Source organism: Nelumbo nucifera, chromosome 2 (assembly GCF_055504915.1).
Source record: "Nelumbo nucifera cultivar China Antique chromosome 2, China Antique-T2T, whole genome shotgun sequence".
Lineage (NCBI taxonomy): Eukaryota > Viridiplantae > Streptophyta > Magnoliopsida > Proteales > Nelumbonaceae > Nelumbo > Nelumbo nucifera.
This window is the reverse complement of record NC_142650.1, coordinates 42,332,781-42,349,537: the sequence shown is the minus strand read 5'-3', so window position 1 is coordinate 42,349,537 and position 16,757 is coordinate 42,332,781. Positions and strand designations below refer to the sequence as shown.

The 16,757-nt window shown below is 33.3% G+C and overlaps 1 pseudogene across 1 annotated transcript; it reads right to left on the bottom strand.

Moving 5' to 3' along the window:
- Window positions 1-338: 338 nt before the first annotated feature.
- On the bottom strand, window positions 339-7,299 carry LOC104599306 (protein trichome birefringence-like 35; annotated as a pseudogene). Its single transcript, XR_016082443.1, has 5 exons — window positions 7,170-7,299; window positions 6,885-7,050; window positions 1,047-1,347; window positions 729-956; window positions 339-628 (listed from the first exon to the last, which is right to left on the bottom strand). The product of XR_016082443.1 is annotated as a protein trichome birefringence-like 35 (transcript).
- Window positions 7,300-16,757: the final 9,458 nt, after the last annotated feature.

Here is a 16,757-nt window from a genome sequence, read left to right as displayed (position 1 = left end):
TGAGCTTTCCATCTTTCTAAAATTGAAATCTGAATTTTAGAATCAATCTAGTTGCTTTTATCTAGAATTTCACCTAAGGTCCGTTTGGTTTGCAGTCAGAATTGGAATGGCAATGGTTTATTCCTCTTGCTTGTTGGTTTAGACGGGAACCGGAATTGGCTGGAATGGATCCTCATTCCAAAGGGAGGGGGAGGAAATGCCCATTCCCTCTAATGGGGGAATGTCATTCCACCAGGAATGGGAATTAAATTCCGATTGCCAAACCGAATGGTTGGAACCAGAATGATCCATTTTGATTCCAATTCTACCCTCAGATGAGTTATATTTGAATATTAACAATTACACCAAAACACACACATTAATGCTCCCACTGTATCCACACATCATGGTATTGAGGAAGATCACATAATCTACCCCTTGTTTGAAGTTTGATAGAGCATTATAGCTGAAGTGTTTTGTTATGTTCAAAACTCACTAGAGATGGGTTGGAGACATGGTAACAAAGAATACACGCTTAATGGTAGGATTCACCTTGGAAGCCACCCATTCTGCCCAAGTCTCCATTGCCAACTCCATGGCTTCCAAGCCATCTAGTTCTTCACATATCCCATTTTCTTCACTACTCCATCTGCAACAAGATATAGGTATCTTCAGAAATGCAAAAATAAAGATTATTCTCTCTTGTTTTATACAGTTATCATTCTGACTTGGGAAGAAGCTTTACTTACAGTAACTTAACTGGGGCCTTGTCTCCACCATTTTTATATATTGACTGGTGTTGCCTGACCTCTGCTTTGAAAATTGTTAGAGGCCCGTTGGGTGACATGGATCTCTTCTCAGGCATTACAGATTGTAATAAACATACCATGGATATCCATTGTCCTCTATTAAGAGAATCCCCAACAAACATCAGTCTCTTGCCTCTCAATTTCTCCCACATTTCAGTCGTGTTCCACCTTTAGCATAATAAATCAGCTCTTTAAAATTTGAAAATCATTCTAGTTGTAGAACATTGGTGATTTTACCTTGAAATAGAGAAACAATACCTCTTTAAGTTGCAGTTATGGGGTTGAATCCATGTTTGGTACCTCAAGTCAGTCCTCTCCGTGCTTCCGACATGCCAACTGATCGGACGTACAAGGGCAATGCGACTCGTTATATAGCGAATATGAAGTATTATAAAAAACCCATTTGCCGGAAAACAAGTTACAGCTCTCAGGAGCTCCTCCCCATCGGCTAGATTCCACCATAAGGTCAGTCAATCCAGTTTCCTTACCACTGTACTTTCGAGTGGAAGCGCATGTAGTGAATCTATCAAGCTCGCTAAACTTCCGAAAAAAACTCAGTTAAATCCATGAGATCAGATCAAAATAAAACTAAATTCAGGAGATACAACAAGCCCCAGTAGGTAAAACCAGAACAGAGACAAAAAATTACAGAAACCCGTCAATACTCGTCGGGGTTCCAAAAATAAAGAAAGAAAACGCAAAAAAAAAAATATATATATATATATATATATATATATATATATATATAAGATTATTAAACTAAACAAAGGCGAATCTTCACTAGGAGAAGCAAACCTAAGTCGATTAAACTTCAGAGAAAGGAAGGTAGATCAACAAGTATGGATGGCTACATACCTAGAGCTCGCTTTTGGTCATTAGCTCCAGAGGTTTTTGGAGGAGCAGAGGCGAGAAGTGATGTTTGTGTAATGGAAGACTGTTGTTGTTTCTTGTCTTAGTGGATTTGCTGAATACTTCGTTCGTTGTAGAGGATTGAAGCTGCAATGAAGAGAGAAAAGAGAACAGCAAGTAGGGGGAAATGAGTCCTTTTCCTGTTCCATTTCTGTGCTCCAAACAGAAAACCTGTGACATGACAAATTCGGGGAAGAAAAGTAGGAAACAATTCGAAATATATCTAGCAAAAAACGTAAACGAGTGACGCAGGTTGAGCAGAACTTGCGGCGGCCATATGGTTCGTACGCAACCCATTCGAAGTGTTCAGCGCAGATGGCACAGCTATCATCCATCTCTTTGGAACACGAAGAAATCAAATCAACACCAAAATCCCAAACTAGAGGCTGTCTGAGAAGACGAAGGTTGAAGATGGAAAGAAGCGCCCTGGACCGTCCGTTCGTTCGAGGACGACACTTCACGACACGATAGAAGGGAAAACGAGAAAACTTGGTTTCCTTCTTTTTCTAGGTTAGCAGAGAAAGAAGGAAACTTTTGGAGTTGTCCTGCGAAGATGAAGGTTAAACATGGAAAGAAGTGCCCTGGACCGGCCGTTCATTAACTCGGTTTCCTTCTTTTTCTAGGTTTAGTAGGTAAGTGGGGGAAGTGGGAGGATGGAAGGGAAGACGAAGGTTGAAGAAGTGGGAGAAATGATTCGAGAGGGAAGACCTCGCGGACACGTCTGTGCCATGCACGGATTGTATTCGCACGAAGTGACACATGTCGAGTTTACTGGAGCCTTTTATTCGCACGCTCAAATCTCTCGCACGTGAAGGTGCTAATCTATTCGTGCGTAGATTCCGAGAAACCACCCGTTCGATAACGCATAGTTTTTATTATATAGTATATAGAATGAATTTTATCTATATGTTATATAACGTATGATATAAAATAGGGAGAATGACAGATCAGTCCAGAATTTTTATCCTCATTTTACATAGGATGAATCCTGGTCGTGAATTGATGCTAAATGCACAAGATGGACCCGGTTTATAGGGAAGAGCTATGGGTGGTGGTCGTAGTTTCAGAGTTCTACATTAGGCGTACTTCTCTCTATAAAATATTATTTATATAATATTTTGTAAACATATTACAAAATAAGTTTCAACCTTTCAAGCCAGAGAACTCGACACAGGGCGAACAGTGGGCACAGGCTCTGACCACTGTACATGTGCAAAGCCAGTCCTGCTATCATTGGGGTGATTGGTGGACTGTGGAAGGCTTTGACACCGCACCACCCCCACCCGAGAGACCTTTTTTTGGGTTATAGGACCGAACCATGTATATAAGAGGAATTTCCTTTAATACCCTCTATTTCTTCGAGGTGGAATCCTCATGGACTATTGACATTGCAAAGTAGATGTGTATCTGGCGGTTGTGTTTACTGTTAATGAACTAGAAAATTTTGCGTTTAAGGCTCCGTTTACTTTTCAGTAAATTATTTATTTGGGTAATTTATTCATTTTCTTTTATTTTAATATAATGACTATTTTAGTCATAAAAATTTTATTATCAAAAGAGATATTTTTATTCCATCCAAGTATTGGACATGAGTTCTTTAGTCAATGAGATTCACATCCCATTAATCAATTTTTCCCTTTCTTAAAATCCTAGAAATAAACACCCATTTAGAGAAATCAAATTAGAGAGTTTAACTTCCCTCTCCTACCAAGCTTTATTTAGCTTTGTTCTGAAAAAACATACTTCCGCTATTTCACGGTGTTCAAACCACCTCATTTAACATTCAAAAATTTTCAACAAAACAAAACAATAGGCCAGCATAAAAAAGCAGAAGCACATACTTTCATGATAGAGTAGAAAAATTTTCACTCCTACCAATAGAAAGATGGAGAAGGCTATCTTGTTTGATGCATGTTTCCGAACTTTTTTCTTATGAAATCTATTTTCACACATTTGCTACTTTGTTTGATTCAAAACCACTGTGGTTCATAACCAAGTTGTTCATATAATATTCACATCATATAACCATTCAGCTCAATTTTACAAGGTGTGAGATGCATTAAATATCCTGACTATATCTGGGTTGGGATCATTTTGGTTAATATTATCATATTATATTATATTGCCTATATGCGTGGATTTAACAAATTAGTACATTGCAAAAATAAAAATAAAAAAAAAGAGTATGTTTATAGGGATGAGCAAATTGCTATGTTTTACTAGGAACCAAATGAACTGACCCTATACGATTTGCTATCACTTATCAGGTAGGGTCCAACCATCAAGATCCATATTATTTGAACCACCCCATCTAGGCTAGTTCCAGGGTATGGGGGGCTTATTCTACTTGAAATGACTTGGAGAACCATTCTTTATTGGCTTTGATGAAACCAATTTTGTTTGGCCTTAGTGGAACCAAACTTGTCTTAAAATACTTTGAGGTTGTGATTATTTGAACCCAAGCGTTCATGTTTAAAGACCATGATCTCACTTGACCATTAGACAAATTAAGTGAATTTATAATTTTTTTTTTTAATTTAGTATTTGAATGTGTACAATAAATAATGTAAAAGGTAATATTTATAAATTTAAAATATAATGACAAGTCTTAAACTATACATTATTATTGTTAAAATTAAAGTTAACCACTTAATGGTTGTGATTTTTTATCAATAATATAAATCAATAGTGGCATATATATTATCAATTATTGCAATTTGTGATTATGTAATTATGTCAAATTTACAATTCCTAATGTTTAGAAAAATACATAACTTAACATGGAATACTATGTTAAACACAACAACATATATAGCTATTTAATTTGATTCTTAAATGCTTTTTAAGAAAAAAGGTTCCTCCTTTGTTTTTTCATTTCTTTAGTAACAAAAGAACATGTTCCATGTATAGACCCTGGAACTATCAAGTCTATAACTGATCCTAGAACTAGTGTTGATAGAGTAAGTTCCCATTTCAACATGTGGCCAACCCCTATATTGTAGGTTCCATGTTCCGTGCTCACCCTCATATTTACTGTCAGATTGCTAGTTAAAAGTTTAGTTGACAATTAGTATTGGGTCTTATTGGGTCATAACTGATAGCCCTAAATAATAATTTGATCGATTATTTGAGTTTAGGGCTATTTCTATGCACTTATTTACTAATTATTTATTTGGGGCCAAATCTGTTTGACAACACCATATCTCCTTGCTTCAAACTCTTAAAACTTCCCCCTTCCATTCCAATTTCCTCACTCAAAATTATCTATCTCATCTCTCCTCCTACTCCCTCTCCCTAACTAAAAAAGTCCTTTATAAAATGCTATTTTTTTATAGGGATGAATAGACTACACTCCGTCTCAAAATTCTGAATTAAACTATAGATCTATAACAATTCGAAATCCACCTATAACACCCATACCCGCCCGTGAATTAGCATAAATTCTGAGCTAGCACCTACCTTTACTATAAGGCGGAGCTAGGATTTTTTATAGTGCACCAAACAAAGAAAACCTTTTGTTTATATTCATTTTTGTTATATATGTAATCACTTATGCACTTGTGTATATGCACAGATATTATCATAATTTGGTTTGTAGTTGGATTCAAAATCCCTTGAAACTAGAATCAGAATTGTCTATTCCCATAGTCTGTTTGGTTCATGTTATGCAAGAGAGAATAATGGAAGAAGAGATAAGAGAGAGAGAGAGAGAATAGAGAACAAAGAGCCAAAAAGGTACTCCTGGCGGTGCCAACTTTGATATATATACTAGGTCGACATAACATAAATAATAAAATAAGAAATTTACAAGAGTACCACTGTGGTAATATACTTAGACAAATAACAGTCTTTTAACATTCCCCCTCAAGTTGAGACACAGATGTCAATCATGCCCAACTTGTCACGTAAATTATGATGTCGTGAGTGGTGTAACACTATTGTAAGGATTAATGGAAGTTGATTTTCAGAACTAACATAAGGAGTACACGCTTCCCCTGTGACAACTTTTTATCTGATAAAGTGTTTGCTGACTTCGATGTGTTTAGTTCTATTATGCAACACTGGATTAGCAGCAATGTTTATGACTGCTTTGTTATCACATGATAGGTTTTTTATAGCTCTGTCAACTCGAAAACCCAACTCACCCAACAAAATTTTCAGCCACGTAATTTCAGTCACTCCATGAGACATTGCCCGGTATTCAATTTCAGCACTAGATCTACCTACCACACTCTACTTTTTGCATCTCCAAATAACTAAATCACCTCCTATGAAGGTACAATAGCCACTAGTTGACTTTCTGCCATTTAGGGATTTTACACAATCTGCATCAGTATACACTTCAACTTTCAAATGTCCATGCTTTTAGAACAACAAACCTGCACCTGCGAACTTCTTAAGATATTTGAGAACTTTTTATACTATTTCAAGATGGGTAGTCTTAGGGGCATGCATGAACTGGCTAAGAACACCCACTGCATAAGATACATCTGGTCGAGTCATAGAAATATATAGTAGTCTCTCTACAAGTCTTTGGAACAGTTTCACATCCTTGATGGGTTGACCCTGACAGTCACCTAGTTTGTGGTTAGGGTCAATGGGGGAATCAACTGGATTCACTCATAGTTTCCTGTATCATAGAGTAGATCTAGGACATACATTCTTTGAGAAATGAAGATAACCCTTTGTGAGCAGGCCACTTCAATCCCAAGGAAGTACCTTAGAGGACATAGATCTTTCACTTCAAACTAGGTAGTAAGAGAATTCTTCAACTTCCGAATTTCATCATTCCAATCACCAGTGATAACTATATCATCAACATATACTATCAGTGCTGCAATTTTCCATTCCCCTATCTTTACAAACAATGTGTGATTAGACTGACACTGCTTGTATACTCTTTGTTGTACTGTTACATGGAACCTGTTGAACTAGGCTCTTGGTGATTGTTTTAGCCCATATAATGATTTATTTAACTTGCACATTTTCTGTTTATTACCTTGAGCCCAAAAACCAGGGGGTTGAACCATGTATACTTTATCTTCAAGGTCACCATTCAAGGCATTCTTGATGTAAAGGTTAGCAGCAAGGGATAAAAGGACTCTAATGGAATTCATCTTAGCAACAGGTGCAAAAGTTTATGCATAATCTACTCCATACACTTGTGTAAACCCCTTTGCCACTTACCGTTCTGCAGTGCCATCAGCCATGTGTTTAACTGTGAAAACCCACTTATGTCCAATTGGATATGTCCCTTTAGGAAGATCTACAAGTTCCCATGTGCCATTTTTGTGTAACGCATTAAATTTTTCCTTCATAGCATCTGTCCATTCGGGTACCGAAAGAGCTTTTACTACATTCTTAGGGATAGGGACACTGTCAATGGAAGAATAAAGGCTCGAAATGAGGGTGAAATGTTTTCATAGGAAACAAAGTGGGAAATTGGGTGTTTAGTGGTGCAATATCTAATACCTTTCCAGGGAGCAATAGGAAGGTCAAAGTCATTAGCAATAGAAGTGTTAATGGCAATAGGGTCAGGAACATCAACAGGGACTAATGTACCTGAATGGGTATGATCCACTCTCGGAGAGTCTGATGGCATTAGTGGTACAACTTCTAGGTGCCCCACAGCTCTTGAACACGATTGGCCTTTATGACGATGAAAGAATACACGAAATGGAGGAGAAATAAGAGAGAGCTAAACTAGTTTATCCTCATTCCTACATTACCCCTGAGGAGGAACAGGGAAGAAAAGACACACTTTCAAAAAATGAGACATCCATAGAAACATAAAATTTCCGAGAGACGGAATCAAAGCACCGGTATCCCTTATGAGTGAAGGAGTACCCCAAGAAAATGCAAGGAATTGAACGAGGATCTAATTCGCCACCAATGGGTGACAAATTTTGAACAAAACAACGACACCCAAACACATGAGGATGAATAGGAAGAAGATGAGCCATAGGGAAAAGAAATTGATGTGGGGCTTTGTACTCTAACCACCGAGAGGACATACGGTTGATGAAGTACGTAGTACAAAGGACAGCCTAAAGCCAAAAACGTTTCGGGACATTCATATGGAATAGAAACCCCCGAGCCACTTAAATAAGGTGTCGGTTCATTCTTTCAACAATACCATTTTATTGTGGTGTTCGGGAACAAGAGCTACGGTGAAGTGAGCCACGCAAAGCAAAAAAGTCCATGAGATCACTATGAAAATATTTATTGGCATTGTCCGATTGAAATATTTGGATTTTAGTTTGAAATTGGGTGAAGATCATCCGCTTGAAATCTTGAATAATTTTAGGTACTTCATCCCTAGTTCGCAAGGGATATACACATGTATACCTGGAGTAATCATCAATAAGGGTAAAAAATACTTGTAGCCACTCTCAAATGGTAAGGTAACAGGGCTCCAAACATTATAATGAATAATGTGGAAAGGAAATCCAAATTTATTATTCTTTGAAAATAAATGAGTTATACATTGCTTACTCAATTGACAAGTAATTATGACACTGACTTTGACTTAAACAATTATCGAAACACAACTTTTAAATACTCAAAAGATAAATGACTAAGACGACTATGCCATAAATAAACCTAACTCTTAGACTCTGTGACTTGAAAGCCAGCCTTATTCTCCAGCATGTAAAGCCTATCCACCATACATCATCTACCAATCATCTTCCCTAACAGATAACAAATTAATGGGAAATTTTAGGACATGTAAAACATTAGACAATGTAAGACCAATAGGAAGATAAATGGTTCATTTACCAGCTATGGTAGAGTATGATTCATCGGCTAGTCTCACATTATCTCTTCCAGAAACGATGTGATAAGTTTAAAAATAAGAGGACTTACCAGTCATGTGTTTAAATGCTCCATAATCAATGATCTAATGAGCGTCAGGGGTATGAGATGCTACGTGGAAAGTTGTGGCTGAATTACCTGATGTAGACGCAAATGAGGTTGAGGGAGGAGTATCCATCTAACGAATTGCTCTAACATAAAGCTCTAAATGGTCATTGAATGAATTTATAATATCCTCCATTGATTCAGATCCAGAGGTATGTGTTTGAGTCACAATAGTAGTGGGGGGTTGATTTTCCTGAGTAGCCATATTTGCCATAGTGTGTTTTCTTGTATCTCATTGTCTTGACTTTTTATTCATATATGAACATTGCTTATTATTCGGATATTGAGCCCATTTCGGCTTCCCATGAAGATCCTAGCATGTGTCTCGGGGTTTATGGCAATGAGTACACCATAATTTGTCATTGTCATCCACATTTTTCTAAAAATCCCCCTTCTTAAAGGTATTTCCCCCACCAGTAGTAACACTCAATTTCGCTGCCAACACAACTGCATCTCCTCCATAATTGTTCATTAAATTCCTTCTGCTTTCTTCTAATTGTACAAGAGCATGAACTTCATTGACTAATGGAAGCTAGACTCTGATAGATTCATATGTAGGGTTCAAAGCATGTAGGAAAGCAAACACTATTTATTGGGAAACAAGTTTTTTGTACAATTTTGCATTTTAATCACACTTCCGGTCCACACTCTAATAATGGTCTAACTTCTTTCAGACAGGGGTTAAGTTTGAGTAGTACACAGATAGACACCTCTCCCCCTGTTTACAAGTGAATGATTTTGCCTGTAATTGGTAGATTTTTGCATAGTGACGCAGTTCATAATATGTTGATTTTGCTTGTTCCCATATCTCATTTGTCATTTCATCCCACATGAAATTCCTTCTTATTTGAGCTTGCATAGACATTAAAATATAGGACATGACCATGCTGTTTTCCTGGTTCCATCTGTCATATTCAACACTTTCATAATTGGGTTATTTGATTCTTCGATTTATATAACCTATCTTTTCCCTTACAATGATGTACAATTTGATCCCTCTTAACCACTCTAAATAATTTAAGCCATCGAGACGAATAACAATCATGGGAAAAGACAGGTCCACACCCCCACTCATTCCATTTGGCATTGAGGAAACACTAGCAGAATCTTCACCACTCATGATTTCAGATTCAGAAAAAAACACTCTTAAATGGGGTACACAACCTTAAAACAATTTTAACACTGAGGAAGAAAGGAAAAAAAAAAAACCTTTTTTCTTCGGAAACACACCTCTTATTGTAAAAACACGTGTTGTTACAGCACTAGCAAGTCATCCCTTGACCTATAGAATCAACACAAGTGTTGCCACAGTGCATATTGATCATCTCTTGACCTACACATCAACAGGATGATTGTTACAGCAAGTACATGTCACTTTCTGACCTTCAGTTCACCATAGAAGTTGTTGTTGTAGCACACAAAAATTGTTACAATAAGCATAAGTCACTTTATGACCTTCAGTTCACCTTATAAGCAGCTGTTGCAGCACACAAAAACTTCAATTCACCATAGAAGCAACTGTTGCAACACACAAAAACTGTTACAACAAGTACATGTCACTTTATGACATTTAGTTCACCATAGAAGCAACTGTTGCAGCACACAAAAACTGTTACAGCAAGTACATGTCACTTTATGACCTTCAGTTCACCATAGAAGCTGTTGTTGCAACACACAAAAGGTCCTAACGACCTACAGTTTTACAGGGATCAACCGACCCCATAAAAAAAATGAAAGAAAGAGGTGATGATCACCTCACATCCAATTAGCAGACCTGGTATAGTTTATCCCCTGCACACAACCAGAAAAAAAGGAGGAGGAGAGAGAGAGAGAGAAAATGTACTTTAGTGCGTGAGATCTTCAACCAACCAAACAACAGACAAGGGCGGCAGATCTGGAAATCTGGTGCGAAGAAAAATTGCTCATTCGACTTCTCCTTTCAAATCTGATACCATGTTATGCATGAGATAAGAATGAAAGAGAGAAGAGAGAAGATATAAATGAGAGCCAAAATGTACTAATGGCGGCGCCAACTTTGATATATATACTAGGGCAACAAAACATAAAAAATAAATGAAGAAAATTACAAGAGTACCCTTGCGATACTATACTTAGACGAATAGCGGTCTTTTAACAGTTCAGATAAGAATCAAAATCAAAATTGGAATAAACACTTGTGTATATGCAAGTATTACTTATGATCCATTTAGTTCATATCTTAAATCAAAATCAATATCATAATTGAAATAAACTGAAATATGATTTCATTCCAACAAGAACAAGAGTGGGATTCCAATTTCACCTAGCAAATAGTTGGACCCATTCCAAATCCGATTTCAAACGCTTATTCCCATGAACCAAACATGCCCTTCTTATTAATGACAATAGTATAATTTTATTCAGGGTGATTATATTAACAATGAATGCTTTTCAATGTCATGTATATAAATGTAATATTATTTTAAGAGGTTATAAATATATTCAATAATTTGTGCATAACTCATAATATTCAATTGTACCATGCTAACAAAAAATAACTATGACATTCACAAAGATAAATTAAAAAAAAATTGTCCTTATGTGGGCTTTTTGGATGTTCAATTTGGTTTAATTATTTTGATAGGGGGTTATTTGGCAATCGCTAGTGTAATTGAGCTAAATGACTCATAGTTTTGTTGTTTAATGAATAATTCATTCAATGGGGTGTGATATCATTAGGGATGTAGATGACTAGAGTTCAAAATGAAACAACCAAGAACCGAAATTTGATTTCATATGTAACATATAATGAATAATAAAAAATAAATTTAAATATAAAGTTTTTAATTATTTACATGGTATATGATCACATAGATATTTATTAAATCAAATGAGGTCATGTTTGAATCAAATTATTTGAATTCGATTAGTTTAGATTGAGGGGGCGTTTGATAACTTTTTTTAGAGGTATAACATCTAAAATATCTACTTTTTAGACACTATGTTCATTTGGTATTGCATTTGAAATATGATCTGAAATGATTTTTTAAGATCTGAAACCATAAGTGTGTGGCCCAACTCTTAATGCACTTGGACACGTTTCAAAGCTAGCATAAAGTAAAAAAATACCACCTATGTTGAAATGGTGTGATTTGCCCCTGCTTAACCCATAACTTAAAAACTTATCTCATTAAGACCATCGCCACGTGCGTTCTGAATATTGCTCTAGGTATATTCATGGCCACAACTCCTTATTTTCTTCGATTTGCCTTATTCGTTGTCATTGCTTATTATCATATTATTCATTTTTTTAGGGGTTAAAAAGCACCCTCACGCGAAACGCTAACCCAAATCCCTTCCGTTGTGAGTCGTGACTTATGAGACTAGTTAGGTCATCATCTGCGTTACTCGCCGCTATTGGAGCTCCATAGTGCCAACATGATGTAGTACGGGATTCGAACCAATTAAGTAAACATTTACAAAGTTGATTTTCGAATACCCATCTTAATACATGGAGAGGATGATGCAACACATAATGAAGTTAATAAGTTTTATGCAACCTGGGACAATTCCAAGACACATAAGGTCACACATAAGAAACAGAGATGACGCCACCAATCCAACTTAGTAAAAATTTACTAATATAGCATCACCACATAATTTTTATCTTAATTATTTTTTACCAAGTTGGTGCCATCATAGAGTTTTTATCTTTGTTCATTTTTACCAAGTAGGATTCTATTATGGTGTGTTTTATTAGATTATGATTGCTCAATTAAAACTTTATTTTTTGAGGAGTTTAGTAGGATTCTATTATGAAGTGTTTTCAGATTAGGAATAGAAGTCATAAGGGTGTATGCCTCTATAAAGAGTATCTAGGGGAAGGATAAGACAACTTTTGATATTGATTTTTCTCTTAATTACTCAATGAATAATTCTTCTTTCCAGTAGTTTGACTTCTGCTATTTTCTTTAAAATTTTTCTCAACGTGTTTCATTTCCATACTGCACCACATCGGGAAATCTTTCAAAATCTACGGGAGACAAAATGAGCAAGGAAATAGATATTTGGGATGATTTTGCACTCATTAACACTTTCATTAAAGCCATTATCAAATACAAGGTACATTTCATTCACTTTATCTTAACATGTTTGTACTAGTGAAAGCTTCAAATTCTCCGGTTAATATTTAGTGGGTACCTTTGTTTCTCTTCTTCTTCTGGTTTTCTTTAAAGAGTTCATACAGGCAATTGATATTTTTTCTCATACACTCATGCATGATATTAATCAACGTTGATAGATATCCAACGTTGTTTGGCATGATATTTTTTCTCATAGATATTTGGCATGATATTTTTTCTCATACACTCATGCATAGAGAATGAGTTTTTTTTTTGTTGGGTTTTGTTAAACTGGGTTCATACGCAATGAATTTTGAATCCAGTTCCTCATAACATTTTTTGTGATAATGCCCTAAACAAGGGTAATGACAAAGTTCACGCATCTCTATCCCCTTGGTTTGCTACTTTATGTTCTATATATTTTGTTTATTACCTGCTATATTAAGTGGGTTTGCAGCCTCAGTTTTGCTATTCCTCATTTTAAAAGGTTGATTATGGAATTGGTTCTCAATATCTTGATGACATGGGTCTGCTATAATTTACAATCTTAATATAAGATTGAAGAACATTTTTCCCAAACCAAAAGGAAGTCCATTTTCATGTTATAGATCTTACCTTTTTTGTTTATTGTTCAAATTTACTGAATTTTGCTTTATAAACTACTCATTGGATTGAAATTTTTATTTTTAAATTGTTATGATTTTTTGTATTAATGATCACATATTTTAATTTTTATTATTGTTGATTAATTTAATGTTTTCATTAGATATTAGTTAGGTATTTAGTAATTAATTATTTTTTTATTAATTATTAATTAAATACTGATTTTATTACATTTTTAATCATTATTAGTGTTAATTATTTTAATTGTTATTAGTTATTAATTATTTTTATTATTTTGTATTTGTGTTTTTTATTGATTATTAATTATTAGTTATGTTTATTAATTATTAAATGTTTATTTATTGTTAAATATTGTTTTATTAATTAATAAATATTATTTTGAATTTGATAAATTATTTTATACGAAATAGTACAAGATGAGCTCAAAATTACTAAATAGTTTATTCTATGGGTAAAATAGTAAAATTAAGGAATTTCAGATGTTAAAGATTTGGTCCAACACAAACAAGTTTATTTATTCAGAGTTTCTAAAAAGTAGAAAAGCATTTATGCCTCTTTTTAGATTTTAGACACTTTTAATATCTTTTTAACTTTTAAGACTTCAAATTTCAGATTTATAAAATGCCACCTCAATCTTGAATTCCAATATCAAATAAGGTCATGTATGAATTTTACCAATTATAAAATTTAAATTACTTGAATTTGATTAGTTTAGATTGAATCTTGAATTCTAAGATATCTTCGCCAAGGTTTTAAAAATTGACTAGAGACGGAACCGTTTTGGCCATGATTTGACTGTCTTGGTTGAATAATTTGAACGCTTTGATAAATTTAACCCTTAGATTGGAATATTAGGGTAAAATGTATCATATTTATACTATTATAAAAAGCACCAATGATCCTTGATATTTTTGGAATTTTATTTACCTAAAATACTCGTCATTTTGAAATTAGATACTCTTTATTTTGTGGGCAAAAAATATAATTTCAATACCACCTTTCAATTTTTAAACTCCCTCGCATTAAGTTCCATATTTAAGGTATTGATTTCTAAAAATTTTATTGGCTAAAAGACCCTTTATTTAGAATTTGGACATTTTCATTTTGGCAGCAAAAAAATTGTAATTTCAATAGTACTATTCATTTTATTCAATTCCCTCACATTAAATTCCATATTTAAGGTATTGACTCCTACTACCTACCATTGAATACCATATTTAATATATTTTTGTTTTTTATTTTTAAATTTGATTAATTAAGTGGATAAATAATGATATTCATAATACATAAATGAAACCATTTTTTTCATCTAGGTGGTGGGTAAGTGGTTCAACCATCTGGGCCAAATGGATCAATTTAAAATGCCATAATTAAATAATAAAAATTAGAAATAGATAAAAATATAAAAAAGTATAACAAACAAAGAAAATCTATAGAAAATTTTGGACACATCACTATTATTATATATCGCCATATTAAACATAAGTATGACTTTTTTTTTGTAAAATAAATCTTTATTAAAAGAGAAAAAACAAGAAGTACAATAAAAATGCCCAAATGGGATATGCACAAACTCGGGCTACATAATGGCAACTTCGTATTTATCAATGATATAAATATAATATAAAATATAAAAATAATTATTGGCATATTTGTAAACACTTTTTCAACAAGTACTTGTACTTATTTATCCAATAAGCAATCCCAATGAATCTTCGAATAAGTGATGATCAAAGAAACCATGGGAAAAAAAAGGAGAAAAATGCTATGAACTACAGAAAAATAAAATCTAGGGAAAAAAGAGAAATTTACGAGATTATAAAATTGAAAAATTCTTCACGTCAATTGGTTATTAAAGAAGGGATGAGATTAAACTAAAATGAGGAATTAAGATAACCCAATACTAAAATTAGGATAGTCACATCAAATTGCCTCTCCTTTCTCCATTACCCTAATCTCGCAATTCTATAGGGGGTGCATGCCACCTCAACATGCCTTATCCCTATTTTTCCTATTTTTTAGGAAAGATATAAGAGTCCTTTGTAAAACCAATCCTTACTCCAATTTGTTCTTATCCCCCACTAGCCATGTGGTACCACTATTGCCCACTTTCTCTTAAATTATCACTAGTTCCTAGTTATTCTCTTCCCCACTTTTCATCCATATCTATCTAAATAAAGCTTTAACTAAAAAATCTAAGAATTAATTAAATATTATAAATAAATCATGTAATAACTTTAAAATATTTATTAGAAACACAAAAAATAATTATAATTGATGTAATAATGTTCATACTATTAATAATTTATATTTTTATGAAAATTTAAATATTTATACGTATCATCTTAATATTTAAATAAATAAAAAAATCATTTCAATGTTATTCAAATAATAAAATAAAAAAATAAAAAATATATACTATTTAAATATTTCAACTACTAAATATTTTAAATAACAAGATACTAAAATAACTAAATAATTATATACAAAATATTAAATATTACATAATAAATGTAAAATAGATAAAATTTAAATATTTTACATATTATTTTAATATTTCAATAACTAAATAATAAAATATTTAAAAAGGATAGATTTTAAAAAGTTAATATAAATAAATTATGTAATAAATTTAGAAGGTTTCTTATGGGTAGAAAAAATAATTATATTAGATTTCATAAATTTCAAATTAATAATCATTTTACATTTGATGTAATTTTCAATAGTATAAATTACAAATTATAATTTTATGTAATAATAGTATAAATTATATTTTACAAAAATAATTATAATTTTGTTATTTAATAGAAAATCATCAAGAATCATTGGAGATTAGACTATTGTTATTTGTTATGTATTAGACTATTATTTTAAATGAAATTACGAGTGTTCACGGGTCGGTTCGGTTCGGTTGTGGATTGTTTGGCTACCAAACTGACCTGGTCGGGTTATGGAGTTGGTCACTTGAAATTGATCGGACATTAGTGAAAATTGGTCGACATGAGTTATATTGGTTTGGGTCAGTTTTCAGTTTGATCCGTCAATTAAAAAGATTTAAACTTAAAAATTAAAATTAAAATTAAAAATCACAATGGTATTATTAAAAAATTAAATTTATAATATAAAATATTTTAGACTAAGAAATATGAGAATTTTCCAACTTTCCATATTAAAAAAATATTTAATAGTAAAATAAATAAATAAATATATATACGTGGTCAGGTCGCTTTATAAAATAATCGAACATGTCTCTTTAATATTATATATATTCTTTATACCTATGATGCCAGAAGGTATGATACCAAAAGAATTTTAACCGATTATACACCACTAAGGAATTTTAATGAATACCACTTGATTGGTGTGACATATGAAGGAATGTAGGAGTAACTCCAAATGGAGAAAAATGAGAGGA